We start from the raw sequence: 9,691 nt of genomic DNA, 5'->3' as shown, positions 1-9,691 counted from the left end.
TAAAGGAGTGACAAGGGATTTTGTAGAGGGGTGACAGGGGTCTTGTAAAGAGGTTACAGGGGTCTTGTAGAGAGGGGGCAAGGGGTTTTGCAGAGGGGTAACAAGGGATTTTGTAGAGAGGGGGCAGGAGTTTTGTAAGGGGGTTAAAAGGGGTGTTGTAAAGTGGGGACAGGGGACTGGTAGGGGGGTGACAGGGAATTTGTAGAGGAAGTGACAGGGGTTTTGTAGATGGGGTGACAGGGTTTGTTTTTTATATTATTAGATTAATTCAATATGATGATACATACTGTAGTCGTAATAAGGATTTAATGTTTGTTTTTTAAGAAACCGGGTATTTTTATTGTCATTTAAAAAGTAGATCATGATGCTAAAAAGTGTGGGCACCCCTGATATAGAGTATGCTAACATTAACCCCCAAAGAACCATGCCCTGGCTGGACCCTGTTGGAGAGGACATTAAAGATGTCAGTTTAGGATATCTCCTCACAATTGTATTCCTTCCAATGGACCAAATATTGTAATTTGTCTCTAGAGTACTGAGAGCCAATAATTGATTCAATTTGATAGTCCTCATATTCTTCTACCAGTACTGGAGAAGGGACAGGAGCGGAGTTAGAAAAACAGCCCTGAACCTATGGGCCGCCAGTCTTTTTTGGGGAAAACTGAGTGATCCAGGTGATCTTTAACCTGTGCCCATAAGGCCTGCAGTTCAGCCAGGTGTTCGAGTACAGATCTTCTAGTAGGAAGAACCATGGAGCGAAACACACAGTTTACATTTTAGATCAGACTTTGACCAGATGAGTCATGGGTAGCATTGTTCCTGGCAAACTCATCCCAACAAGTGAGACCAATTATCCTGCTTGACCAAGCTTATATGAAGGAGGTATTGCTCCAGAGACTGGTTAGACCTGGTTCGTGGATGGCAGGCCGAAAAAAAAATCAAGTGCTAATCTTGTCACAGAACTTTCTAAAAAAAAGCGTGAAATGGACTGACTCTATCCGTGAGTAACCCATTCAGCTTAATAACCTCATGAGCAAATACTTTGGCCAATTCTGCGCAGGAAGGCAACTTAGAAAGATGGTGAAGTTGTTACAGGGAGGCAGGTGAACAATGATGTCCATGAAAAGGTAGGATCAGGGGCATTCAGAGACTAGCAAAAGTGAGAAGAGATCACAAGGCAGTATATGCACAACCTTGTGCTGGGCAAGGACAGGCAGAGACAAAATCTTTACAATGCTTAATATAATCAGGCAACCAAAATTCTCTGGACAGTAACTGTATAATTTTTCTTTCTGATACATAAGCAATCTTCAGCATTCCAGATGTTCTAGACTACATTTCCCGAGATGCTTCCATAAGAGCATTATAGGTGGTGTCCACAACATCAGGCATGCCGAAGGTCGTCTACCCTAATTTACAGGAATAAAGAAGATCAAGGAGTTGTTGTCTCAGAGGTTCAGGAACGAAGAATGAATTAGTAGGTTTTGGTAGGACAGCGATAATCTTTTCCATTGGTGGTGGGATAGGTTAGATGGGATAGGAGATGGCAGAAACAATACAATTGGTGGGTAACTGGGTAGAAGAGTAGATTTATCTTTCTCATTGCCAAATTGCTTTGAACGTGCATCTGCCTTTTCATCTCTGGCACCAGAACAATAGTCAATAATATAACTGAATCTAGACAGGAATAGAGACCACCTGAACTTGCAAGCCTCTTGGCCTCACTAATATAAATTATGTTCTTGTGATTGGTGAATATGAGAACTGGTGAGACTGATCCTTCCAGCTGGTGTCTCTATTCCTTAAGTGCTAGAACAGTGAGCAGGAATTCACAATTGCCAATATCATAGTCTTGTTCCCCATTAGAGAGCTTCTTGGAAAAGATGGATGGAGATGACTTTCTGGAAAGGTCCTCAGGCAAAATATGTCCACAACTCCAACCTCAGATACAGATACTTCCAAGACATATTGGGATTGAGAAGTTTGAAAATAGGAGCTGACACAAAAACTTCCAAATAGTTCTAAAACTTCCAGGAGACCAGTTAATCGTGTCGACTTGTCTCATGGCTAAGGCAGTGATAGGGGACAGATCAAAGTAATTTCTGAATACAATAAACTTTTAGCTCTAAAACTCTGGGGAAGGAGCCAGTATACTGTAGCTGCTAGCATCTCAGGGTCCATCTGGAAACCAGAAGAGGAAATGATGTAACCTAGAATAAGAATTTGGTCCCTGTCAAAGACACACTTCTCTAGCTTGCAAATGAATCAATTTTCTAACAACTTGGTGATAAAAGGACACACTAGTATATGGTAGGAAACAAGGTCAGAGGAGTGGATGAGAATGTCATCCAGGTATAAAAATTGTAAAAGAGTTCAGCTCTCAGCTTGAGTATCTATATCAATGGTTCCTCTCTTTGAGCACTTGATACCTGGAGTGATAATAGCTGTCTCACTCAAACACTAGTTGAAACGTAGTGAATGGTAAATAAAAAATGCGTTATTGTGAACAAGGTACACTTTTATACACATAACCCCAACAGGGGGTACATGGTTTAAACAGTGAAAATCTCACCTTGGTGCCTGAATCTGGGAGATAACTAGATCAGTAACCGCTAACTTAATTATATCACAGACATCAGGGCTAGGAGATAATACCAAACACATGAAAAAACATAAATAACCCCATGTCATGCCAAAAGCATGAGTTGGTGTTTGATGTGTGTTGATATATGTTAAGAGTTGTTTTTTGTAAACCTTCGGATGACATTTATTGTGGTCTTTGATCTTGCACCAGGCCTAGACCATAAAACATCGAGATAGCCATTACCAGAAGCTGGACACAAGGAATTGCATAGAGTGGGCAATAAACTGCCAGACCAACCCCCTCTGATCCCCCCCCCCCCCCCCCGAGGGGTCTGCCCACTGAGAAACAACTAGTTTAGGTATATGAGGGTGCTGGACTATCCAGGGAGTTCGTTATTCATTTTTTCTTTGGTCAGCAACTTCTAGGAGACCTATACCATCGAAGACTCCCACAAGAATTCTATATGGGGTAAATACATGTAAGAAATTTCTTGTGTTTTCTCCTATTTTATTTTATGTACTGTTTTGCAATTTGTTATCTGTATGTCATTTATTTCTGTATTTTGTACTCAGCACTGTGAATCTTTTTGTCAGATTAAATGTTTACTTAATCAGCTTGTGTCTCTGTTCTCTATGATCTTCACTATCAAGAGGAACGCTCAAGTAAACACGTTACCAAAAAGGGTTAATTATATGTGTTTGATCAGTAAAAGTAGGACTGTGATTCTATAATTCTCCTGTGTGTGGGGTAACCTAAGACGCCCGGGTTTAAAGTCTTGGTGGTGGCAGTAAAGTGTGTACTAGGCGGTTAGTGTAAAAGGGATTGCAGGGGTTAATTGAGTGGTTGCTGGGACTAGCAACAGGTAACCAGGGGTCTGGTGTCATTAACCCTGTCACTTCCACACTCTCCCCACTGTCTCGGCTGGGCCTATAGCCCACGCTCGTGACACCCCAACATGTCTTATAACCCGGATAGCTCTACCCATTCTTCGGTCACTCAGGGTGTTGTATAGATACTCAGCTAAAATTTTTGCCTGCCGCGGCCTGATTTCCGGTCCGATGGAGAGTACCACATGGCTGGCCAGAGTGACCTCTAGGAGACTCACAGTTTTCACTCTGAGGCTCGGTCACGAGTGGAGGTAAAGTGCAGGTGCTCTTCGGGGCTGTGCCTGGTGAAGGGTAGGGGAAACCTCAGAGAGTGTGCGTACAGCTCTTAAGGGGAGAAAAATGTCTGACAGAAAAATAACATCCATATAGGAAGGGCTTAGTTTTTTCAGTAGCCAAACTAAGACCAGGCATTCTTCCTCGATGTAGGCATAACTGATTTTGATTTCCTGGGGTAGCAACTTGCGGCTAATATATGCCGACCAGTGCTCGCCTCCATTGTCTCCGACCTGGCTCAGCACAGGCCCCAATCCAAACATCGAAGCATCTGTGTGAACAATAAATCTTTTAGTTGGATTGAGAGCTGCCAACACTGGGGCGTTTGTCAGGACTGACTTGTGTTTGTTGAATTCTGCCTCACACTCTGGAGACCACAGTCCGGTCCTGTCTGGTGAGGTTTTTAAGGGTTAGGTCTGTCAGTGGTTTGGCTGTAGCACTGTAGTCGGGCAGGAGCCATATGTAGTTGTCAGATGTGCTCAAGAAGGCCATGACTGAGAAATTTGAGGTTGTTTCTCAATGCCCAAGGCGCAGCAAATGCCCAGACATAATCAGATATAACGAAAACAATTCTAAATCTAGTAAATATTATAGAAACTTCAAATAAAAAAAAAAGTATGTCAGTGACAACCTGGGAACCTCTAATCGAGTTTGGATACAAAACATCAAGATAGCAGCCTACATATAAACAAGGGCTCGACAATCCCAGGCGCCATGGTCGCTAGGAATTTTGGCCTGGCGCCTGGATTTATCAGAACATTCCCTCCGTGGCAGGTGGCTGAGAAAGAGTGAAGGCAGGCCGGTGTCCGGCTGGGAGTGGTATTAGGCCGGCGGTGTGGAATGGAGCCAGGCGGCGAAGGAGCTGTAAGCTTCTTGCTCCCTCGCCCTCCAGTGATGCTTTGAGCTGGAATATGACATCATTCTAGCCCGGGAACCACTTAACGCTGACATTGAAGGATTTGGAGCCACCACAGAGAGAATAATGTGAGTAAATCAGGGCTTATTTAACCCTTTGAGTGGTTATGGTGGTAGGGCATAGGAACACTTTAGTGTTTGTATTCCTAACACTAAAGTGTTCCTTTAGGCATAGTCACTAGAGAGATTACAAAAAAATTGTTGTGGTTTGAAAACAGTAATGCGCTCCTTGTAATGTGTGATCTATTAGTAAAAAAATAGTCGAAAATAAGCGTACAATGAACTCTGAAAATCAGAATACACAAATATATATTTTTTAAATTGTTTTATTCATAATGACAAGGCAACTAAAGCATACTATGCAACATTTTTAAAGATGTATATAATACATGTAGAGGCACTAAATGAAAAAAGGAACATGACAGCTGAATGAAAATACACCAAAATGATATGATGTTCATAGTCTTATGTTTTAAAATAGCCCTTATGGTTTAAAATAGCCCATAATAAAAATAATTTCCCTTATCCACACCATCACTCCCCACATTTTAACAAATAATGTAGATCCTGTATTCTAGATTTATTGCTTGCAGCAAAAATACTACTTTGTTTATACTGGAAACAGAATTTTGTATTAATAATGTATAGATTTTTTGAGAAACTTTCACATTTCTTCTGCATGAGCAGCCATGTTGGGTCAGACTCTACTGTTATCTAACCAACTGCTGCTCAATGTACCTGCTGCCGTGATTGCGCTATGTGAAACTGCTGCAGCAGTCACATTTGAGCAAGGTTGAGTGACAGTTGGTCAGGTAATAATAAAGTCTGACCCAACATCAAAAAGTGATTTTTTTCCTAAAAATAAAATCAATATACATAATTTAAAAACATCATTAAATTTAATCAAACTTAAGAAAAAGAGAAGTGGAAAATTGATGATAGCCGTTTTTTTTTATTGCATTTAAAATGAATGCTATATTTTGCTTCCTGAACAAATCTCTTTAATTTTCCAAAAGAAAGAAAAAATAAGTTTTGCAGGTTTGTTGAGTATAGACCCGACCCCTATGCTACACCTACCCTTTTAACAAAAAAAAAAAAGTCTTTGTGATTCTACGTGTGAGAGGTTAGTGTGAGGAAAACTGCTAATTCGACTCTGTCCCACAGCCAATCACAGTCTTCTTATTATCGCCATAGTTTTCAAAGTCATGCTAAGGGGTAAGGAGAGGACAGATAAGAAGAGGACCTAATTTCTATTAAATTACTCATACTCATTGCTGGTATGAATTGGTAGCATGGCCATGTTGTCAATCAGAGTGACTCTTTATTAACAAGTTCACAGCAATACAACCAACATTTCAACAGAGTTATAATCTTTGTCAAAATAGTTTAAAGGAATTGTCTACTTTAAATAAATATATTTGTAATACATAATATATATACATATATATAATTTCAAATAGCAGTTCCAATCATCCCATAAACTATTAGCAGTCGAAATGCTGCAGCTATCGGTTTACACACAGCCCAGTTCATTGTTTAGCATGTTCGTAGACGTGAAACGCGTCCAGTGGTTTCATAGCATTTTTTGCTTTATTCCCCACCACCACCTTCACACAGGTGCGTGTACTTTCTTTTGTAATTTAGGTCTATTCACGATTATTTGATTTGTACTTCTGTTTGCCATGTTATATCTCCTTTTTTTCCGAAATAAACCTGTATTAGCAATTAACTGTTTCTTTGAGTAATTTTCCTGGATATCTTTTGTGTGCCGTTTATATCTTGATATCTATCTACACATTGTTTAGTGACCTGGGCTGTGTTTTAACATTGGTAAAGCCACGGATTATAAATGCCATGGATTATAAATGCTATATCTCCAGCTCGGCTCTCTGGGATAGCGAAATCCTTCTCCATCGTGTATGGTATGCACAAGAGCCAAAAGATGATCTATTTAAGCCTCAATCTTTCAACTGGGATTTCAATTTGCCACAATTCAGATTGTATTGGTAAAGTGGTGTGGCCCATGGAAAAATTTGAAAAAGATCAGTTGCTTAAAGGGAGACTTTAGGCACTATCACAATTTTACCTGATGGAACTGGTCGTGGTGCCTGGAGTCCCCTGCATGGTCTCTCCATTGAGTGTTAAACAATTGTTCATTGGCTTAACACTGAATAAGTGTCATTGATTGCCCCTACTGGAGCTATGTCTAAAGTGGAGATTGCACTGCTCATTAGCAATATCAATTTATACCAGCTAAGCTTCCTCATTAGCCCGAGCAGAACAGAGAGGCCAGTCTACTTGAGAATCTAGTTTAGCTTTAAACTTTTATTGAAAGGAACAATGTAATCAGGGGAATTTAGGCACTATAAACTTTTCAATTAAATTAAGCAGTTATGGTTCTTACAGAGTACATTTACATTGTGTGGTAATTAAGAGCTAAAATTGCTTGGACACAAATGTATATGCCAAGACCACTGCTAATACTTTGTTACATTTCTATAGTGCTAATTTATCATCTGTTTTAGGAGGGTTGCCATACAGCAACTCCCAAATGGCCTGAAGTCATGATACACAAACTACTCCATAACCACAGATTGCAGGATTAGTGGCGGCTGATGAACCCAGACGAAAGATTACACCTTTTTCCCCCCCCACTCCAAATCTCACATACTCCAGAGTTGACTACTTTTTTCTACTATACTACCACATGCGCCAATTGCTACACACTGAGATTGGCATTGCCATGTGGTCAGACTATGCAGCTAACACTACCACCTTAACCACCGCTTTACACAGACCTAAGATATCTCCTTGGACATGTGGCCTTCTGTGATCTGAAATGCTCATAAATGCATCCTAAGTGGATTCTTCATTTCAAAAAGCTCAGCCCTTAAGAATGCCCACTCAGCCCAAATTCAAAATCTTAAAGAAAAAATCTATACGGTATAATAAAACATAAATGGACCAGCCACCCAGGCCACCTTCTAACCCTAACTCTAATATGGAGAGACCTATCTAAACTACTGAATGCAGCTTATCACAGAGCCTATTTCTGCTCTAAATGTTTTTCCATACCTACAGTAACAAATGCGGTTCCCTCCTGGTGCTTACGATCAATAAGAAAAGATTGCTAACGTGCACTGCTAAGATCTGAGATAAACAAAACAGACTTCACCACCCTACCAGCCAAAATAATGAAGGTAGTGAGATTATACTATACAGTCCAACATCTCCTTCAATGGTACATTCTCCTCTTACTACCCGAATTCAGGACTACAGCTCCATAAACCTACACAACCGACTTTCCATTAATGCCGCAAACCTCCTGGAAGACCCTCTCACAAAAGGAAAGACTGTCCCTAGCTGTGAAACACATTAAAACATGGATAAAGCCCTTGCCCTGATTGGCTACCTCCTATTTGCCACTTTGTGGTGTATGGGACTTTGACCAAAATTGTACAGGTGGATACAAGCTCTCTATAGAGAACCCTTGGCTCGGATCTGTGTGAACAGGGCCTATACAGAGTAATTTATTGTTAAAAATGTCACGCAAGGGGGTAACCCACAGATGCTGCCGCTCTTCGTCTTTGCCCTAGAACCCTTTTGAAAAGCAATAAAAAAAAAATCTCAACATAAAGGGACTCCAGGTGGGCAATATAGCACACAAAATCGCTGTGTATTTTACATCACATTTCAAAAGGAGTCCCGATTTATCCCACCTGAAAAAATATTTTTTCTAAGGTACCAAACATGCCCCTTTTGGACTTGCGTGCCTAACCAAATCATCTGTTTCCCATTCCAGTGGTCAGACTCTGCCATTAAATGCCTAAGGTATGAATATCCACGTTACCCATTGCCTTCCAATGCTTGAAATATTCTGTAGGGATCTAGACAGCTGGTCACTGTCCCACCTCTCATGGCTTGTTAGAATAGTGGTAGTAAAGAAACCCTTTCCCCGTCTTTGGTATTTTTTTTCAGACGATACCTATTGCAATGCCCAGTGCATTCTTTGAAGCTTTGCATTGTTTGAAAGAGGAAGTTGCAGACGGGCAATGCTAGATGGCTGAGAGCATTAGATCATGCCCTAAGCCCATCAGTAGTTCACCATTCGCAAATTACTTGAGAAACATACATTTGTACTCATGGTCTCAGTCAATCAGAACCCCTAAAAGGTGCCAGGGAACTCCAACACCATAACAACGTAATTCTGATGCAGTTGTTATAGTACCCAGAGTGTTCCTTTAACCCCTTAAGGACACATGACATGTGTGACATGTCATGATTCCCTTTTATTCCAGAAGTTTGGTCCTCAAGGGGTTAAGTCTGTATATGTACTCTTTTGGGAATAACAGATTATTAAACATTGTTTTTTAGAGAGACACTCTGAGCACCAAAACAACTTTAGCTTGAGTAAGTGGTTTTAGTATATAGAGCAGAGATATCCAAAAGGTAGATCCCTAGATGTTGTAGAACTACAACTCCCATTATGCTTTGCTTGAAAACATCTTGGGATCTACCTTTTGGGCACCCCTCCCTACACATTTCCTGAAAGAACTGTTCAAATGTATCTTACTCTGTTAATTACATTTTAGAGCCTAGAGCCTTCTGTGTGGGATTAAAGTAAAGGTATCGAAAAATATAAAGTAAACACACTGTGCTTTAAAAATGAAACCTTTTTTTCCATGCAGGCTGTGTGAATCAGAGCCAGGGGATGTGCAGTTAGTGGTGCATAAACAACTGCTACATTTGCAAAGAACTGAGTAGTAACAATGAGGGGGCACAATTTATACACCAGGAACTGCTTCAATAATCTAAAAAGTTGGTTAGGTGCCTAATGTAATATATACCATATTGATTTGAATTTAATGCTCACCTTTATTGGCAAAATAAAACCTCCAAAATTTGAATGTGCGTTAGATTCAATAGAGCATTAGTTTAGAGTATAAACGGCACATTAGATACTACGGGCATATGATGCAAATTTGCAAGCGCAAAAGTCGCAGCGCTGCGACAGGTATGCAAGACTTGGTTT

This window comes from Pelobates fuscus, chromosome 7 (genome assembly GCF_036172605.1).
Source record: "Pelobates fuscus isolate aPelFus1 chromosome 7, aPelFus1.pri, whole genome shotgun sequence".
NCBI classification, from domain to species: Eukaryota; Metazoa; Chordata; class Amphibia; order Anura; family Pelobatidae; genus Pelobates; species Pelobates fuscus.
Note: the sequence above shows the minus strand (reverse complement) of the source record.